The following is a 21,404-nucleotide window of genomic DNA, read 5'->3' as shown; positions in this document are numbered from 1 at the left end:
TATGTAATAGATTACTCAGAGATTGTAATAATTCATGACTCAATAAAGTTGATATGTCATATGCTGAAAGGCTTTAAGGAGTTGTTATGTTTTATCTTGGAAATTAATATTCTGGGTGAACATGGAAGAAAATGAGTTGTGATACATAAACTGGATGTTGGAAATTGAGTTTGAAGTTTTGTTTGGATGATAAGAATGTGTACCCAAGGAGATGTGTATCTTATGCTGAGCACCATTTTTGTTTTACAACTGCAGATGACGACCCTTTATGAGTCTTTCCTTAAGGGCCCAGAAACGATCATGACCCTGACAAGTGATCATCACTACCCGAAGATCCTGCAGGGCATGATGAAGCATATTCACCTTGAAGGAGATGCAGTCTACAAAGGCTACCCCTTCATGCAAAAGGGAGTGGAACTTTGGTATGTGGAGGTACACCTCCACCGTATGAAAGGAGTTTGCCCAAAGACGACCGGGCATTACTTTTTCATCTCACGTGTACCACAAGCAACTTTCTTCGACGCTGTTCGTGAAGCAGCCATGGAAGCCATACGCCAGATCGGAGAAATACTTGAAGCAAGACTCCGTTATACTCAGGAATACCTAAGAGAAGTGCATGCAGAGATGATGGATGTGAAGCTCAAGGCCACCACGATGAAACAGAAGATTGAAGATTTCAAGGCGCATGTTGCACAATTCAAGTGGGACTGAAGAATCCTCAAGGAGGAAAAAATTAATAAAGTTGGGAGTAATGCCTGACCATACCAAACCATGTGGGTGGCAGCATTTGTAATAAAGTACTTTTTGGAATTTGGATTTACGAAAAATGGTTAAGGATGTAATAAAAGATTTGATATGAAAATAATATGATGTATGGATAAACTAGTGCATTTTTTTTTCTGGTGTGGTAGTACTCCGTAAAGCCATATGATCAATGAAGAAAGAAATGTGTTATTCATGATGGTCCATAGAAGGGAGGTGGAACAAATAAATTGGAGTTTTGTATGATCCTCACCACAAGGGTATGAGGGAAGAAGTACTATTGGATTTAAAGGAGATGTAATGTTGGAATATGGAATGATAATCCTCGAATAGATGAGTTAAAATTGTACAAGAGTTGAAGTGGGCCATAACCCATTGGCCCAGGAGTTAATAAGAAGCAAGCACACTCTTGCTGAAGGAAGGTATTTTGGAAGAAAACTCTGAGTTAATCAGCCAACATTTTTAGGAGGATACAAAAACCCGAAAGTTGTGAAGAAACATTAGATGTCTTGTTCAGCTTGCAGACACAATGGATTTATTCGAACTCAGTTCGTTGACAAGAGAAATTCTGCAATGCTTGTGAGTATGCCCAAGTGTTAGAATACGTGATTCGATGCCTGCATATGTAGTAATGGTTCAAGTACGGGATGGATTGGCCCCCATACTGGAGACATCAATCATGAACTATCACATGTTGATGGAAAATCAGAGAGCCTTGAAAACCCTAGAAGAGTGTCGACACGATAAGCCAAAACCATAGAATGGTAGGATGATTGATCCAGGTACCAGGCACCCATTGCCAATCGTAGGATATACGGTGAGGTTCAACCAAACCCATTTTTCTGCAGGAGAAACCATACATGGTTGACCACCATGAGAATTTCGATAGTTATTTAGTATTGGCGACAGACCAGCTAAGAAGACCCAGTCTCAGAAGAACGTCACCAGGATGAAAGGACACGTGTTTGAGGAAAAGGTTATGCCCCGACCGGAAGAGCACCCATGAAAGAGCTATTCCGGAGTATATGAGAACACCGACACCAGCAACACAAAAGGATGGAGTACATGAGTTTTGTCGGAACCATACCCATGCTTTTAAGTGTGGTAGCACACTAGACCCTTCCGACCAAAATATTTGCTAGAAGACCCCCAACCCCTAACCTTTTCTTGCTAGCCTCTTCGAATCTCGAGGACGAGATTCATTTTAAGTGTGGTAGGTTTGTAACATCCCAAAATTCTAAATTTTGGAATGTTATATTAAATAAATAGTTTTGATTGTTTGTTTGATTGTTTGGGTGATTGATTGATTGAAATTGAGTGGAATTTGAAACTTTTGAAAAGTTGAATAAGACGGAATGAAATGACTTTCCCAAACTTTCATCTTGCATTTTGAACTTCATGAATTCAAATCCATTTCATCACAAAACCCTAGAGTGAAGATGATATGACTTCTTCCATTTAATTAAATGAAAAAGGGATTTGAAAGATTTGAATTTCATTTGAAAATAGTTTCAGGATTCGAAACTTTATGGCAACTCAATGATTTTCATGAGAGAGATAAAATGACTTCATTCAAATTATATGAAATATGAGTTGGAAGTTAAAAGAATCAAATTGAAAGTCATTTGGAAGTATTTTGAAACCCACTTTCAATTTAGGAGTTAATTGCCTTTTATTCAAATTATTTTTCTCCTAAAAATAAATAAATGGAAATAAGGGTAAAATGATTACCTTCAATGAAAAATTAGGAGAAAATAAATTTGAAATCATTTTGGGTATTTTAAAAATGATTTTGTTGGGTTTTATTTCAATAGCAACACTATTTGACTTCTGTGAATTTTTGTGTATTTGGTTGCCTCTAAAAATATGTTCACATTTTAGGATCTTATTTTTCCAAACATTTTGATATATTATATGATTATATTATATTTCTATATTTGTTTAGTTTTATTTCTGTTTTGCTCTCTGTTAAAAAAAACAATAGGCCGAAGCCCAACAACCGCCAGCGTCCTCACGCGCACCGGCTGGCCCATTTGGCCGAATCGGCCCACGGTCACCCCCACACGCGAAAACTCTTCACGCGGGTCGCCCGATCTCTCGCTCGTCTCCCGCTGCCATTGATCGCTGGGGCCCGCGGCCTTCTTCCTCCTCCCGCAAGCCACGCAGAGCAACGCCGCCGGCGTATCCCGGATCCCTCGGGATCCTCTTCCCCGATTCGCCCCCTTCTCCAAGTAGACCACCCCCTATATATACTCCCCTCCCTCGCCTGATTCTGCCCCAAAGCCCCTTCCGAGAATCCCCGCCTCCTTCTCAATTGCTCGCTGGAGCCAAGCGCCCCCGCCACTCCATTGCCGCCCCACCGAGCTACTCCGACCCCCTCGCCACCTCCCGAGACCATCTCTGCACTCCCCTCACTCGTCCGCATCTCCCCGTGCCCTTACCCAAGCCCGAAACCCACTGGAGCGTCGTGATCCACCGAAGCCCGAACGCCATCGCTGCCTCAACCTCATCGCCGTCCTCCTCTGCCGTCCCCGAGCTCACCGCCGACCACCATCATCATCGCCATCGTCTTCCACATCTCCTAGACGCCTTCCCAGTCACCGAGGACCACCGGAGGCGTCGACCGCGTTGAACCCGAGCCGCCGGAACCTCGCCGGAGTCACCTTGCCGCCGCTGTGAGCATCCCCTCTCTTCTCCCCCGTTCGATCTTTCTTCAACGCTCTAGATTAGATCTATTGAATAGTTAGGTTTTTTCTATATAGATCGGTTTTAGTTTCAGTTTAGATCGGTTATTTTAAGTTGCGGTTTAGTTGGACCGGCCAATTGGTTTATTTCTGTTAGCCCATGGACGCATTGGTTTATTAAACGCTTAGGCGCTGTTTAGTTTTAAAACGCTCACTGTTCGGCCCGTTAACTCGTTTAGTTTTTTTTCATTTCTGTTTTAAAAACAGAATAGTTCTGATTTTATATTGCTTATACTTTTATGTTTTAGATCCAAATTGATTGATTCTTTTTGCATTAGATTCAAAATTTGTTGAAGTTTTTGTTTGTACCATTGGATTTCAAATTTGAGTAGTTTAAAATTGAATTTGATGAAATTTATTCAAATCACTATTTTGGCCGTATCTTGAATTTTATGAAATATTTTTGATTGATTCTTTTTGCTACTGTTTTGTTATTATTTTGTCTATCCAGTAGCTTATAGTTATTTATTTTTAGTTTAATTTAATTAGGCTTATTGCGAAAACAGTACTGTTTTGCTTATGTAGTTGTTTTAGTCATAATATTAGTGTTTTTAATTATTTTTAGTTAATTATTTTTGTAGATTTTTACATGTTGTCATATGTTTCTGTTAGACTACAGTAGATAAATTTTTGTAGTTATTTATTAGTGTTTAGCTACTGTTTTAGTATTTGTTTGTTTAGTTCATAGTGATAGTTGATAAAAGTAGTTTTATTAGTTTTAATGTATTTCTTTTGCCACTTCAATATATGTTGTTATTGGTTCTGTTATTAGGAGTAAATAAGTTTTCATAAATTATTTTAGTATTGTTTACTATTGTCTTAGTGTTTTCTAGTTGTTCTAGTGTTAACTAGGTAGTTATAATAGTTTTTATTATACTAGTTCTTTTTGCTAGTAAATGCTTTAGTAAATTGTTTTCTGTTGTTTCATTAGAATTATATTTTCTTTGTTGTTGAAAAAATTATTAGAGCAATTTGGTGTTGCTACGAGAGTATTGTCTGTTATTGTGTGAGTTGATTTCTCCCTGCTTTCTCGAAGTTTTTTTTTGGAATTCTATTTGGTTTCCTTTGACTTCATTATTGTTTTATTTATGACTTTTTTATTGCTATTTTGATTGCTAGTATTGTTTGCTAGGATTATTGCTTATGTGAGTATAATGTTTGATTATATAGATTTTCTTGGAGTGACGAATAGTTTATCAAAGATTTCGAGAGCATTATTATCTTCATCAAGTAATACCAGGCAAGTTCACTTTGACCATGTTTTCCATAACTATGTTTATTTGCATGTAGTAGCTAGCACCCATTAAACAATCCCTCCAGTAGTGTTATTTAATCTTGTAGTTGAGTAGAATGCATGAGGTAGAAACCCATCTCCCTGTTACCAAACCCGGGATGTTACATAGTTTTAATGCTACGCTATAGTAGATGGGGTTTGGTATGAGTGCATGAGAGTGGTGTGAAGAAGGAGGACTCTACGTCAGTGGCGACAACTTCATGATGGCACTGGCAAGGACTGCATCTTCAGGACTCCTCAAGATTTCGAGACTCGAGACAAGAATTCAATACACACTACTGGGTGAAGGACGGTTGACGGGCACCCTGGAGAAACCAGTGGTTGGCCGGGATGCATGGAGAAGTGCCATGACATCTTGCGGAAAGCTTCACCCAGACTCAAAGAGACGGAAGAATACTTCATGCCCGGAAGCTTACCTGTGCAACCGCAAGTCATTATGGGCTCTGGCTTGGTTGACCTTAGTGGTGACTCTGGCTGGGACAATGCTAGCAGATGTAGAACTACGGTAGGATTGGATGAGCAACGGACAGTGGTCAGGGGAACTCCTCGGAAAACCATGTTTCAGTTGTCTTGTTCTCAAACAACCTGAAGTACGAGAACGTAAAAAGAGGGATCGAATCTTGCGGGTAAAGTGTACAAACCTCTGCAGAGGGTTAAAACCTAATCGATTAGTCGTGTCCCCGGTTATGGACAATTTGAGCCTCTGGACTTGGATCTATCTCGGAACTCTCAACACCAGACTGATAACTTAAGTGTGGGAAACTTATGATGATTTGGGCTATGAGACATCGGTTGGCGGAACCATGTCATGATATAAAACTCCGTAGTATAGACTCCAGTTAATTCCTTTGATGTAGGGAAAATAAAACCAGCTTTTATGCAAACAAAACTCAGTTACAGAGCCACAAAGCCATATTGCATATAGTATAGTTTATCATTTGTTTTCTCTTATTGTGATCTTGCCGGTACATTCAATGTACTGACCTACACGGCTGCAATGTATCATGTTGCAGATATTTCTTCGACGAGTAAGAGTTACGATACAGGGTTACGGTCTACACTCAACTTGCCGATGGCGTTGATGGGACTCCACACCCGATTGTTTGTTTCCGGTGAGACTTATGAGGTATATATTAGTTTTACGTTATTTATACATGTGATTGCACTTTGATATATACATTGATGTACTGTGTGTGTCAGCATACCGATCCAGGGATGGCATAGATACACAGAGGCTTGACCGTCTGAGGTCGGGTCACTACATGTAGACAGTGATATTACCATCAACGTCCATCTTCTTCTTGAAGATCCATTTATTCTCAATGGCTTGCCAATCATCGGGCAAGTCCACCAAAGTTCGCACTCTGTTCCCATACATGGATCCTATCTCAGATTTCATGGCCTCACGCCATTTTTTGGAATTTGGGCTCATCATAGCTTCTTCATAGTTTGAAGGTTCGCCGTTGTCTAACAACATGACTTCAAGGGCAGGATTACTATACCACTCTGGTGCGGTACATGTTCTGGTTGACCTACGAGGTTTAGTAGTAACTTGATCCGAAGTTTCATGATCATTATCATTAGCTTCTTCTCTAGTTGGTGTAGGCATCATGGGAATGATTTTCTCTGAGATGTTACTTTCCAATTCGAGAGAAGGTACAATTACATCATCAAGTTCTACTTTCCCCCCACTCACTTCTTTCGAGAGAAACTCCTTCTCTAGAAATGTCCCATTTTTAGCAACAAAAATCTTGCCTTTCAGATCCATGGTAGAAGGTATACCCAATAGTGTCTTTAGGGTATCCTATGAAGATGCACTTCTCCGCTTTGGGTTCGAGCTTATCAGGCTGAAGCCTTTTGACATAAGCATCACATCCCCAAACTTTAAGAAACGACAGCTTAGGTTTCTTGCCAAACCACAGTTCATACGGTGTCATCTCAACGGATTTAGATGGTTCCCTATTTAATGTGAATGCGACTGTGTCTAATGCATAACCCCAAAATGATAACGGCAAATCGGTAAGAGACATCATAGAACACACCATATATCTAATAAAGTACTGTTACGACGTTTGGACACACCATTACACTGTGGTGTTCTAGGTGTCATGAGTTGTGAAACAATTCCATATTGTCTTAAATGAAGGCCAAACTCGTAACTTAAATATTTGCCTCCGTGATCAGATCGTAGACACTTTATTTTCTTGTTACGATGATTCTCCACTTCACTCTGAAATTCTTTGAAATTTTCAAATGTTTTAGGCTTGTATTGCATTAAGTAGATATACCCATACCTACTTAAATCATCTATGAAGGTTAGAAAATAGCGATACCCGCCGCATGCTTCAACACTCATTGGACCGCATACATCAGTATGTATTATTTCCAATAAGTCATTAGCTCGTTCCATTGTTCCGTAGAACGGAGTTCTAGTCATCTTACCCATGAGGCACGGTTCACAAGTATCAAATGATTCATAATCAAGTGATTCCAAAAGTCCATCTGGATGGAGTTTCTTCATTTGTTTTACACCAATATGACCTAAATGGAAGTGCCACAAGTATGTTGCACTATCATTATCAACTTTGCATCTTTTGGCATCAATATTATGAATATGTGCATCACTACGATCGAGATTCAACAAGAATAGACCATTCATCAAAGGTGCATGACCATAAAAGATATTACTCATATAAATAGAACAACCATTATTCTCTGAATTAAATGAATAACCGTCTCACAATAAACAAGATCCAGATATAATGTTCATGCTCAACGCTGGCACCAAATAACAATTATTCAAGTCTAAAACTAATCCCGAAGGTATATGTAGAGATTGCATGCCGACGGCAATCACATCAACCTTGAACCATTCCCGACGTGCATCGTCACCTCGTCCTTAGCCTCTTCGTTTATTCCGCAACTCCTGTTTCGAGTTACAAATATGAGCAACTGAACCTGTATCAAATACTCAGGCGCTACTACGAGCATTAGTAAGGAATACATCAATAACATGTATATCAAATATACCTTTGTTCACTTTGCCATCCTTCTTATCTGCCAAGTACTTAGGGCAGTTCCGCTTCCAGTGACCATTTCCCTTGCAGTAGAAGCACTCAGTTTCAGGTTCGGGTCCAGCTTTGGGCTTCTTCATGGGAGTGGCAATTTGCTTGCCAATATTCTTGAAGTTCCCTTTATTTCCCTTGTCCCTTTTCTTGAAACTAGTGGTCTTGTTAACCATCAACACTTGATGCTCCTTTTTGATTTCTACCTCTGCCGATTTCAGCATCGCGAAGAGCTCGGGAATCGTTTTCATCATCCCTTGCATATTATAGTTCATCACAAAACCTTTGTAGCTTGGTGGCAGTGACTGAAGAACTCTGTCAATAACACTCTCAACTGGAAGATCAATTCCTAGCCGAGTCAAGTGGTTATGATACCCAGACATTTTGAGTATGTGTTCACTGACAAAACAGTTCTCCTCCATCTTACAACTAAAGAAATTGTTGGAGACTTCATATCTCTCAACCCGAGCACTAGCTTGAAATATTAACTTCAGCTCTTGGAACATCTCATATGCTCCATGGTGTTCAAAGTGCTTTTGAAGTCCCGGTTCTAAGCCGTAAAGCATGGCACACTAAACTATTGAGTAGCCATCAGATCGAGTTTGCCAGACGTTCATAACATCAGCTTCAGCTCCTGTAGCAGGTCTGTCACCTAGCGGTGCATCAAGACATAATTCTCCTGTGCAGCAATGAGGATAATGCTTAAGTTACTGACCCGGTCTGTGTAGTTGCTACCATTATCTTTCAACTTAGATTTCTCTAGGAATGCATTAAATTGAAGGGAATGGTAGCACGAGCCATTGATCTACAACATAGATATGCAAAAACTATTAAGACTAAGTTCATGATAAATTTTAGTTCAATTAATCAAATTACTAATGAACTCTCACTTAAATCAACATCCCTCAAGTTGTGTAAGTGATACATGATCCAAGTCAACTAACCCATGTCCGATCATCACGTGAGATGGCGTAGTCTTCAATGGTGAACATCTCTATGTTGATCATATCCACTATATGACTCACGTTCGACCTTTTGGTCTCCAGTGTTCCGAGACCATGTCTGTACATGCTAGGCTCGTCAAGTTTAACCCAAGTATTCTGCATGTGCAAAACTGGCTTACACCCGTTGTATGTGAACGTAGAATCTATCACACTCAATCATCACGAGATTCTTCGAAACGACAAACTTTGGCAACGGTGCATTCTCAGGGAGAACACTTTTATCTTGAAATTAAGTGAAGGGATCATCTTATAATGCTACCGTCATTCTAAGCAAAATAAGATGCATAAAAGATAAACATCACATGCAATCAAAAATATGTGACATGATATGTCCATCATCATCTTGTGCTTTTGATCTCCATCTTCGAAGCATCGGCATGATCTCCATCGTCAACCGCACGACACCTTGATCTCCATCGTTGTGTCGGGGTCGTCTTGATAACTATTGCTTCTACAACTATTGCTAACGCATAGTGATAAAGTAAAGCAATTACATGGCACTTAAGTGATTGACACGCAGGTCATACAATAGTTAAAGACAACCCTAATGCTCTTGCCGGTTGTCGTACTCATCGACATGCAAGTCGTGAACTTATTACAAAACATGATCATCTCATACATCAACATAGATCACATCATATCTTGACCATATCACGTCATAACATTCCCTGCAAAAACAAGTTAGACGTCCTCCTACTTTGTTGTTGCAAGTTTTACGTGGCTGCTGTTGGGGAACGTAGTAATTTCAAATTTTTCCTACGCACACGCAAGATCATGGTGATGCATAGCAACGAGAGGGGGAGAGTGTGATCTACGTACCCTTGTAGATCGACAACGGAAGCATTTGGTTGATGTAGTCGTACGTCTCCACGGCCCGACCGATCAAGCACCGAAACTACGGCACCTCTGATTTCTAGCACACGTTCAGATCGATGACGATCCCCGGACTCCGATCCAGCAAAGTGTCGGGGAAGAGTTCCGTCAGCACGACGACGTGGTGACGATCTTGATGTACTACCGTCGCAGGGCTTCGCCTAAGCACCGCTACAATATTATCGAGGACTATGGTTGAAGGGGGCACCGCACACGGCTAAGAATATGATCACGTGGATCAACTTGTGTCTATGGGGTGCCTCTTGCCTCTAGGGCATATTTCCTTCAGTCTCCCACTTGCACTAGAGTCAATAATCTAGATTACACAGTAATGATTCTAACACCCATGGAGCCTTGGTGCTGATCATGTTTTGCTCGTGGAAGAGGCTTAGTCAACGGGTCTGCAATGTTCAGATCCGTATGTATCTTGCAAATCTCTATGTCTCCCACCTGGACTAGATCCCGGATGGAATTGAAGCATCTCTTGATGTGCTTGGTTCTCTTGTGAATCTGGATTCCTTTGCCAAGGCAATTGCACCAGTATTGTCACAAAAGATTTTCATTGGACCCGATGCACTAGGTATGACACCTAGATCGGATATGAACTCCTGCATCCAGACTCCTTCATTTGCTGCTTCCGAAGCAGCTATGTACTCCGCTTCACATGTAGATCCTACTACAACGCTTTGTTTAGAACTGCACCAACTGACAGCTCCACCGTTTAATGTAAACACGTATCCGGTTTGCGATTTAGAATCGTCCGGATCAGTGTCAAAGCTTGCATCAACGTAACCTTTTACGATGAGCTCTTTGTCACCTCCATAAATGAGAAACATATCCTTAGTCCTTTTTAGGTATTTCAGGATGTTCTTGACCGCTGTCCAGTGATCCACTCCTGGATCACCTTGGTACCTCCCTGCTAGACTTATAGCAAGGCACACATCAGGTCTGGTACACAGCATTGCATACTTGATAGAGCCTATGGCTGAAGCATAGGGAACATCTTTCATTTTCTCTCTATCTTCTGCAGTGGTCGGGCATTGAGTCTTACTCAACTTCACACCTTGTAACACAGGCAAGAACCCTTTCTTTGCTTGATCCATTTTGAACTTCTTCAAAACTTTGTCAAGGTATGTGCTTTGTGAAAGTCCAATTAAGCATCTTGATCTATCTCTATAGATCTTAATGCCTAATATGTAAGCAGCTTCACCGAGGTCTTTCATTGAAAAACTCTTATTCAAGTATCCCTTTATGCTAACCAGAAATTCTATATCATTTCCAATTAGTAATATGTCATCCACATATAATATCAGAAATGCTACAGAGCTCCCACTCACTTTCTTGTAAATACAGGCTTCTCCAAAAGTGTGTATAAAACCAAATGCTTTGATCACACTATCAAAGCGTTTATTCCAACTCCGAGAGGCTTGCACCAGTCCATAAATGGATCGCTGGAGCTTGCACACTTTGTTAGCTCCCTTTGGATCGACAAAACCTTCTGGTTGCATCATATACAACTCTTCTTCCAGAAATCCATTCAGGAATGCAGTTTTGACATCCATCTGCCAAATTTCATAATCATAAAATGCGGCAATTGCTAACATGATTCGGACAGACTTAAGCATCGCTACGGGTGAGAAGGTCTCATCGTAGTCAATCCCTTGAACTTGCCGAAAACCTTTTGCGACAAGTCGAGCTTTGTAGACAGTAATATTACCGTCAGCGTCAGTCTTCTTCTTGAAGATCCATTTATTCTCAATTGCTTGCCGATCATCGGGCAAGTCAAACAAAGTCCATACTTTGTTCTCATACATGGATCCCATCTCAGATTTCATGGCTTCAAGCCATTTTGCGGAATCTGGGCTCACCATCGCTTCTTCATAGTTCGTAGGTTCGTCATGATCTAGTAGCATGACTTCCAGAATAGGATTACCATACCACTCTGGCGCGGATCTCACTCTGGTTGATCTATGAGGTTCAGTTGTATCTTGTTCTGAAGTTTCATGATCATCATCATTAGCTTCCTCACTAACTGGTGTAGGTGTCACAGAAACAGTTTTCTATGATGCACTACTTTCCAATAAGGGAGCAGGTACAGTTACCTCGTCAAGTTCTACTTTCCTCCCACTCACTTCTTTCGAGAGAAACTCCTTCTCCAGAAAGTTTCCGAACTTAGCAACAAAAGTCTTGCCTTCGGATCTGTGATAGAAGGTGTATCCAATAGTCTCCTTTGGATATCCTATGAAGACACATTTCTCCGATTTGGGTTCGAGCTTATCAGGTTGAAGCTTTTTCACATAAGCATCACAGCCCCAAACTTTCAGAAACGACAACTTTGGTTTCTTGCCAAACCATAGTTCATAAGGTGTCGTCTCAACGGATTTTGATGGTGCCCTATTTAACGTGAATGCGGCCGTCTCCAAAGCATAACCCCAAAACGATAGCGGTAAATCAGTAAGAGACATCATAGATCGCACCATATCTAGTAAAGTACGATTACGACATTCTGACACACCATTACGCTGTGGTGTTCCGGGTGGCGTGAGTTGCGAAACTATTCCGCATTGTTTCAAATGTACACCAAACTCGTAACTCAAATATTCTCCTCCACGATCAGATCGTAGAAACTTTATTTTCTTGTTACGATGATTTTCAACTTCACTCTGAAATTCTTTGAACTTTTCAAACGTTTCAGACTTAAGTTTCATTAAGTAGATATACCCATATCTGCTTAAGTCATCTATGATGGTGAGAAAATAACGATATCCGCCACGAGCCTCAATATTCATCGGACCACATACATCTGTATGTATGATTTCCAACAAATCTGTTGCTCTCTCCATAGTACCGGAGAACGGTGTTTTAGTCATCTTGCCCATGAGGCACGGTTCGCAAGTACCAAGTGATTCATAATCAAGTAGTTCCAAAAGTCCATCAGTATGGAGTTTCTTCATGCGCTTTACACCGATATGACCTAAATGGCAGTGCCACAAATAAGTTGCACTATCATTATCAACTCTGCATCTTTTGGCTTCAACACTATGAATATGTGTGTCACTACTATCGAGATTCAATAAAAATAGACCACTCTTTAAGGGTGCATGACCATAAAAGATATTACTCATATAAATAGAACAACCATTATTCTCAGATTTAAATGAATAACCGTCTCGCATCAAACAAGATCCAGATATAATGTTCATGCTTAACACTGGCACCAAATAACAATTATTTAGGTCTAATATTAATCCCGAAGGTAGATGTAGAGGTAGCGTGCCGACTGCGATCACATCGACTTTGGAACCGTTTCCCACGCGCATCGTCACCTCGTCCTTAGCCAATCTTCGCTTAATCCATAGTCCCTGTTTCGAGTTGCAAATATTAGCAACAGAACCAGTATCAAATACCCAGGTGCTACTTCGAGCATTAGTAAGGTACACATCAATAACATGTATATCACATATACCTTTGTTCAACTTGCCATCCTTCTTATCCGCCAAATACTTGGGGCAGTTCCGCTTCCAATGACCAGTCTGCTTGCAGTAGAAGCACTCAGTTTCAGGCTTAGGTCCAGGTTTGGGTTTCTTCTCTTGAGTAGAAACTTGCTTGCTATTCTTTTTGAAGTTCCCCTTCTTCTTCCCTTTGCCATTTTTCTTGAAACTAGTGGTCTTGTTGACCATCAACACTTGATGCTCCTTCTTGATTTCTACCTCCGCAGCTTTCAGCATTGCGAAGAGCTCGGGAATAGTCTTATTCATCCCTTGCATATTATAGTTCATCACGAAGCTCTTGTAGCTTGGTGGCAGTGATTGGAGAATTCTGTCAATGACGCAATCATCTGGAAGATTAACTCCCAATTGAATCAAGTGATTATTATACCCAGACATTTTGAGTATATGGTCACTGACAGAACTGTTCTCCTCCATCTTGCAGCTATAGAACTTATTGGAGACTTCATATCTCTCAATTCGGGCATTTGCTTGAAATATTAACTTCAACTCCTGGAACATCTCATATGCTCCATGACGTTCAAAACGTCGTTGAAGTCCCGATTCTAAGCCGTAAAGCATGGCACACTGAACTATCGAGTAGTCATCAGCTTTGCTCTGCCAGACGTTCATTACATCTGGTGTTGCTCCAGCAGCAGGCCTGGCACCCAGCGGTGCTTCCAGGACGTAATTCTTCTGTGCAGCAATGAGGATAGTCCTCAAGTTACGGACCCAGTCCATGTAATTGCTACCATCATCTTTCAACTTTGCTTTCTCAAGGAACGCATTAAAATTCAACGGAACAACAGCACGAGCCATCTATCTACAATCAAGCATAAACAAGCAAGATACTATGAGGTACTAAGTTTCATGATAAATTTAGGTTCAATTAATTTACTTAAAGAACTCCCACTTAGATAGACATCCCTCTAATCCTCTAAGTGATTACGTGATCCAAATCAACTAAACCATGTCCGATCATCACGTGAGATGGAGTAGTTTCATTGGTGAACATCACTATGTTGATCATATCTACTATATGATTCACGCTCGACCTTTCGGTCTCCGTGTTCCGAGGCCATATCTGTATATGCTTGGCTCGTCAAGTATAACCTGAGTATTCCGCGTGTGCAACTATTTTGCACCCGTTGTATTTGAACGTAGAGCCTATCACACCCGATCATCACGTGGTGTCTCAGCACGAAGAACTTTCACAACGGTGCATACTCAGCGAGAACACTTCTTGATAATTAGTGATAGATCATCTTATAATGCTACCGTCAAACAAAGCAAAATAAGATGCATAAACGATAAACATCACATGCAATCAATATAAGTGATATGATATGGCCATCATCATCTTGTGCTTGTGATCTCCATCTTCGAAGCACCGTCGTGATCACCATCGTCACTGGCGCGACACCTTGATCTCCATCGTAGCATCGTTGTCGTCTCCCCAATCTTATGCTTCCAAGACTATCGCTACCGCTTAGTGATAAAGTAAAGCATTACAGCGCGATTGAATTGCATACAATAAAGCGACAACCATATGGTTCGTGCCCGTTGCCGATAACTCGGTTACAAAACATGATCATCTCATACAATAAAATTTAGCATCATGTCTTGACCATATCACATCACAACATGCCCTGCAAAAACAAGTTAGACGTCCTCTACTTTGTTGTTGCAAGTTTTACATGGCTGCTACGGGCTTAAGCAAGAACCAACCTTACCTACGCATCAAAACCACAACGATAGTTTGTCAAGTTGGTGCTGTTTTAACCTTCGCAAGGACCGGGCGTAGCCACACTCGGTTCAACTAAAGTTGGAGAAACTGTCACCCGCAAGCCACCTATGTGCAAAGCATGTCGGGAGAACCGGTCTCGCGTAATCGTACGCATAATGTCGGTCCGGGCCGCTTCGTCCAACAATACCGCCGAACCAAAGTATGACATGCTGGTAAGCAGTATGACTTATATCGCCCACAACTCACTTGTGTTCTACTCGTGCATATAACATCAACATATAAAACCTAGGCTCGGATGCCACTGTTGGGGAACGTAGTAATTTCAAAATTTTCCTACGCACACGCAAGATCATGGTGATGCATAGCCACGAGAGGGGGAGAGTGTGATCTACGTACCCTTGTAGATCGACAACGGAAGCATTTGGTTGATGTAGTCGTACGTCTCCACGGCTCGACCGATCACGCACCGAAACTACGGCACCTCCGAGTTCTAGCACACGTTCAGCTCGATGACGATCCCCGGACTCCGATCCAACAAAGTGTGGGGGAAGAGTTCTGTCAGCACGATGGCGTGGTGACGATCTTGATGTACTACCGTCGCAGGGCTTCGCCTAAGCACCGCTACAATATTATCGAGGACTATGGTGGAAGGGGGCACCGCACACGGCTAAGAATATGATCACGTGGGTCAACTTGTGTCTATGGGGTGCCTCTTGCCTCCGTATATAAAGGATCCAAGGGGGGGGGGTGCGGCCGGCCCTAGTAGGAGGCGCGCAGGAGGAGTCGTACTCCTACCGGGAGTAGGACTCCCCTCCCTTTCCTTGTCCAATTAGGAGAGGGGGAAGGAAGGGAGAGAGAGAGGGGGCGCCGCCCCTCCCTCCTTGTCCAATTCGGACTAGGGGGAGAGGGGGCGTGCGGCCTGCCCTGGCAGCCCCTCCTCTTCTCCACTTTAGGCCCATGAGGCCCATTAACCCCCCGGGGGGTTCCGGTAACCCCCCGGTGCTCCGGTTTTATCCGAAACTTCCCCGGAACACTTCCGGTGTTCGAATATAGCCGTCCAATATATCAATCTTTATGTCTCGACCATTTCGAGACTCCTCGTCATGTCCGTGATCACATCCGGGACTCCGAACTAACTTCGGTACATCAAAACTCATAAACTCATAATATAACTGTCATCGAAACCTTAAGCGTGCGGACCCTACGGGTTCGAGAACAATGTAGACATGACCGAGACACGTCTCCGGTCAATAACCAATAGCGGAACCTGGATGCTCATATTGGCTCCTACATATTCTACGAAGATCTTTATCGGTCAGACCGCATAACAACATACGTTGTTCCCTTTGTCATCGGTATGTTACTTGCCCGAGATTCGATCGTTGGTATCTCAATGCCTAGTTCAATCTCGTCACCGGCAAGTCTCTTTACTCGTTCCGTAATACATCATCTCGCAACTAACTCATTAGTTGCAATGCTTGCAAGGCTTATGTGATGTGCATTACCGAGAGGGCCCAGAGATACCTCTCCGACAATCGGAGTGACAAATCCTAATCTCGAAATACGCCAACCCAACATGTACCCTTGGAGACACCTGTAGAGTACCTTTATAATCACCCATTTACGTTGTGACGTTTGGTAGCACACAAAGTGTTCCTCCGGAAAACGGGAGTTGCATAATCTCATAGTCATAGGAACATGTATAAGTCATGAAGAAAGCAATAGCAACACATTAAACGATCGGGTGCTAAGCTAATGGAATGGGTCATGTCAATCAGATCATTCAACTAATGATGTGATCCCGTTAATCAAATGACAACTCTTTGTCCATGGTTAGGAAACATAACCATCTTTGATTAATGAGCTAGTCAAGTAGAGGCATACTAGTGACACTCTGTTTGTCTATGTATTCACACATGTATTATGTTTCCGGTTAATACAATTCTAGCATGAATAATAAACATTTATCATGATATAAGGAAATAAATAATAACTTTATTATTGCCTCTAGGGCATATTTCCTTCAGCTGCTACGGGCAACGTGCAAGAACCGTTCTTACCTACACAAAACCACAACAGTGATTATCAAGTTGCTATTTAACCTTCTTCAAGGACCACCGTAGTCAAATCCCATTCAACTAAAGTAGGAGAAACAGACACCCGCCAACCAACTTTATGCAAAACAAGTTGCATGTCAGTCGGTGGAACAGGTCTCATGTGCGTGGACATGTAAGGTTGGTCCGGGCTGCTTCATCCCACAATGCTGCCGAATCAAAATAAGACATTGGTGGGAAGCAATATGAACGTCACCGCCCACAACTCCTTTGTGTTCTACTTGTGCATATCATCTACGCATAGACCTAGCTCATGATGCCACTGTTGGAGAACATTGCATGGAAAACAAAAAAGTTTCTACGCACACGCTAGATCTATGCATGGAGATGCATAGCTACGAGAAGGGGAGATCATCTACATACCCATGTAGATCGCTAAGAGGAAGCGATTATCAACACGGTTGATGTAGTCGTACAACTTCACGATCCGTACCGATCAAGCACCGAACGTACGATACCTCCGTGTTCAGCATATGTTTAGCTTGATGACGTCCTCGCCTTCTTGATCCAGCAAGAGAGGCATAGTAGATGAGTTCTGGCAGCACGACGCCGTGGTGATAGAGATGGTAAACTATTCCGCATGGCTTCGCCAAGCACAACGGATTTAGGATAGAGGACGAACTAGAGGGGGAGGAGCCATCGGCACACGGCTTGGTGAATCATGGTGTCCCCCAGGGGCTAGCCCCGCTCCTCTATTTATATGTTGAGCCCTGGGGTCGTTTCTTGGAGATAGAGCCTCCTTAAAGTCGGTTTGGAACGCAAGGAAGAGTCCTTCTCGGTTTCCAGTACTAGACACCATGGTCCTCAGAGTCTGCCCAAACATCAAGGGCCTCGACATCTGGCCCTGGGCCAGACTCCAGGGTCCCTGGCGTCTTGTCCCTGACCTCCGCAAAACTTCCTTTTGCACCGACCTAAAGCCCCATGGGCCATACCCCTTTGCCCAACCATATCATCCTATATATCAATTTTTACCTCCAGACTATTCCGGAGCTCCTCGTCTTGTTCGTGAACTCATCTGGGACTCCGAACAACATTCGGTCACCAACATACATAACTCATACAATACTATATCGTCAACGAACGTTAAGCGTGCGGACCCTACGGGTTCGAGAATGATGTAGACACACTACAAAAAAAAGACACACCCGTGACATTTGGGCTGAACGAAGTTTTTTCTGTCATACGTATGACACTTCTATGACAATAATTGTGACAACACACGATATCGTCATAGATGTGGTGGGGTCCTACTTCTATGACAAAAAATCATGACAGAAAATGGGCTTTTCGTCCTGGGCGGGCCGGAGACGCAGCTGCATGACATTCTTTGGGCCGTCCATGATGGAAAAAACCGTGTTAGAAGCGAGGGCGAGGAAAATATCGGGGTGTTCCCGGTTACAGTGGGTGGTCGGGGCCGAGCGATGCGCGTTTCTCTCATACACGCACGCGCGTGGGTGCGAGGCATTGGGCTCTAACTGAACCCGAGCGAGGCGTTGGGCTCTAACTGAACCCGAGCGATTGCACTGCAGGCTATGCGTTACTGAACCCGAGCGATCTATCGATGACTGTTAATTGAACCCGAGCGATCGATCGATGGTTACTGCTGCTAACTGAAGCCGATCGATGTTGCCTTTGGATGAACAGTGAGTGTTGCTGGGGGATGAACAGTTCCCGGTGGGGGTGGATGAACAGGACCCTGTGGTGTTGCCTCTGGATGAACAGTGGGGGAGGGGGGGGGGGGGGGGGGGGGGGTTGGATGAATAGTTCCCGGTGGGGGTGGATGAATAGGACCCCATGGTGTTGCCTCTGGATGAACATGACCCCGATCGATCGAGCCGGTTGGGGCTGGATGAACAGGACCCCGTGGAGGGCTGGATGAACAGGACCATCCCGTGGAGGTCAGGATGAACAGTAGATGGTGGAGGGATGGATGAACAGTAGCCCGTGGAGGGGTGGTTGAATAAGAGCGCCTGGAGAGGGCTGGCTGAACAGTAGCCGGTGGAGTAGCGCACGGTGGAGGCTGGATGAACAGGAGCCCGTGGATGAACAGTCGCAGGTGGAGGCTGGAGGAGGTCGACGGTGGATGAACCATAGCCCGTGGAGGCTGGAGGGGGTCGACGGTGGAGATGAACAGTATCCCGTGGAGTCCCATTTTGCGGTACGCCACACCCCTCCCGATGAACAGGACCCCCGTTTCGACCGTAGAGCTCCAACACAAGTCCGTTTCCTCCGTTTTGTGGTACGCCACACCCCTCCCGATCAACAGGACCCCCGTTTTGACCGTAGGAGGTCCGTTTCCTCCGCTTTGTGGTACGCCACCCCTCCCGATGAATAGGATCCGTTTCGAATGTGGCCAGTCGAACACAAGACCGTTTCCTCCGTTATGCGGTACGCCAGGCCTTGTTTCCATCAGCTGTTCCATCCAAGCCGGTTGGCTCCCACATGTTCCATTGCCTCCCGATGAACACGACACATTCTGTTGCCTCCCCATGAACACGACGACATCGCAGTTTCTCCGTTCCGACCCAGCCATGTAAACGAGCCTTGGCCGTACGTATGCGCGAGTAGGCATTCGAGACCCCGCCCGTATGTACGCACATGGCCGTATTTTCTTTCTTGCACACTGGCCGCTGTACGTACGTGTACATGCTACATGCGCGCCTCAACTACGACACGTGCGCGCTCTACATCGACCAGTATGTACGTACACATTCGCGACCAGAATGACAATGATACGTACGCTTCGGCCAGGTGGGTCCCGACTATCAGGCACTTCCTTGCGTGCGAAGATATAGCTGGTGGGTCCCAGCAGTCAGGGGGCGAATCATTTTTTTGCCCGGACGCACTTCCTTGCGTGCGAAGATGTAGCTGGTGGGTCCCAGCAGCCAGGGGGGAAACGTTTTTTTCATAAAATATGGTGGCCCGTCCGGTGGGTCCCTGCTGTCAGGTACATGAATATTTATTTTGCGCGTAATAAGGAGGCACTTCCTTGCGGCTACCGTGGACCCAGCTGTCAGCCTCTCCACGTACATTACTCTTCCGATGGAAGTCGGTCGTTTACCACATTGACCACGCCGCGCCAAGAGCACCAAGGCGGTGGATGACAGCGTGGCCTAGGAAGGGGACGATGCTGAGCCAGGGAAGACACGTCAGTGGATGCCCACACGTAGAGGAGTATGAGGGTCCACTGGTTCGCTGCTGTGTGAGGCTGCCGTCGCCGCAGAATAACATGGGGTGTGGGTGAGTAGAGGGATGGCCTGGCCAGCGGTGGGAGTAGTAGGGGGCGGTGAGGCCTCCACCGCATCGCAATCGGCCACGGGAGGCAGGAGCACGAGGCATGACCGGCGCTGGTTTGGGCGGCTGGAGCAAGAAGACCAGAGGTTGAAGAAGCACTACGGCCATTGGACGGACATCGTACGGTCACTGGAGCTAGAATCGTGCATATTGACTAAGTTGACAAAGCCCTCCGTCCCCGTCAACTTAGTAGGCCCACAAGTCAACCGGCTAGCAGGGGAGTATTCATTTTTTTGTGCGTAATAAGGAGGCACTTCCTTGCGTGCGAAGATATAGCTGGTGGGTCCGAGCTGTCAGCGGCGGTAACGTTTTTTCACGAAATACAGAGGCCCTTCCGGTGGGTCCCAGATGTCAGGTGGAGGAATCATTATTTTGCGCGTAATAAGGAGGCATTTCCTTGCGTGCGGCCGTGGACCCAGCTGTTAGCCTCTCCACGTACAGTCCACTTCAGATGCACGTCGGTCGTTGACCATGTTGACCAGGCCGCACCGAGAGCACCAAGGCGGTGGACGACGGTGAGGCCTAGGAAGGGAGCGACACGGAGGCAGGGAAGATTCGGCAGTTGTTTCCCACACGGAGGGGAGTACGACTGTACGGGGGTTTACTGGTTCGTTTGCCGTCGCCAGAGAATAACAACAGGTGTGGGTGAGTAGAGGGATGGGTAGGCCAGCGATGGGAGTACGATGGGGCAGTGAGGCCTACGCAGCAGCACAGCCGGCCATGGGGAGGAGGGAGCAGGCAGTCTTGCCGGCGCTTGTTCGAGCGGCTGGAGCAGGAAGAGCAGAGATTGAAGAAGCACGATGGCTGTTGGATGGAAATCCAACAGTCACTACTTGTGCGTCAATCTTTTTTTAGGAAAGCCTCAAATATGTGGAAAACAACATACAACCCATCTGCCATTATTTCTAATAATTTACAACCCATTTGCTAATTTATTAAGGTTTCTTGGAGCCCATATTCTTTTTGTTAGCATTATAGCCCATATTGTGGCCACGGTTAAGAAATTATACAAAATTTTG

Source organism: Triticum urartu, chromosome 7 (assembly GCF_003073215.2).
Source record: "Triticum urartu cultivar G1812 chromosome 7, Tu2.1, whole genome shotgun sequence".
Lineage (NCBI taxonomy): Eukaryota > Viridiplantae > Streptophyta > Magnoliopsida > Poales > Poaceae > Triticum > Triticum urartu.
This window is presented reverse-complemented; position numbering follows the sequence as displayed.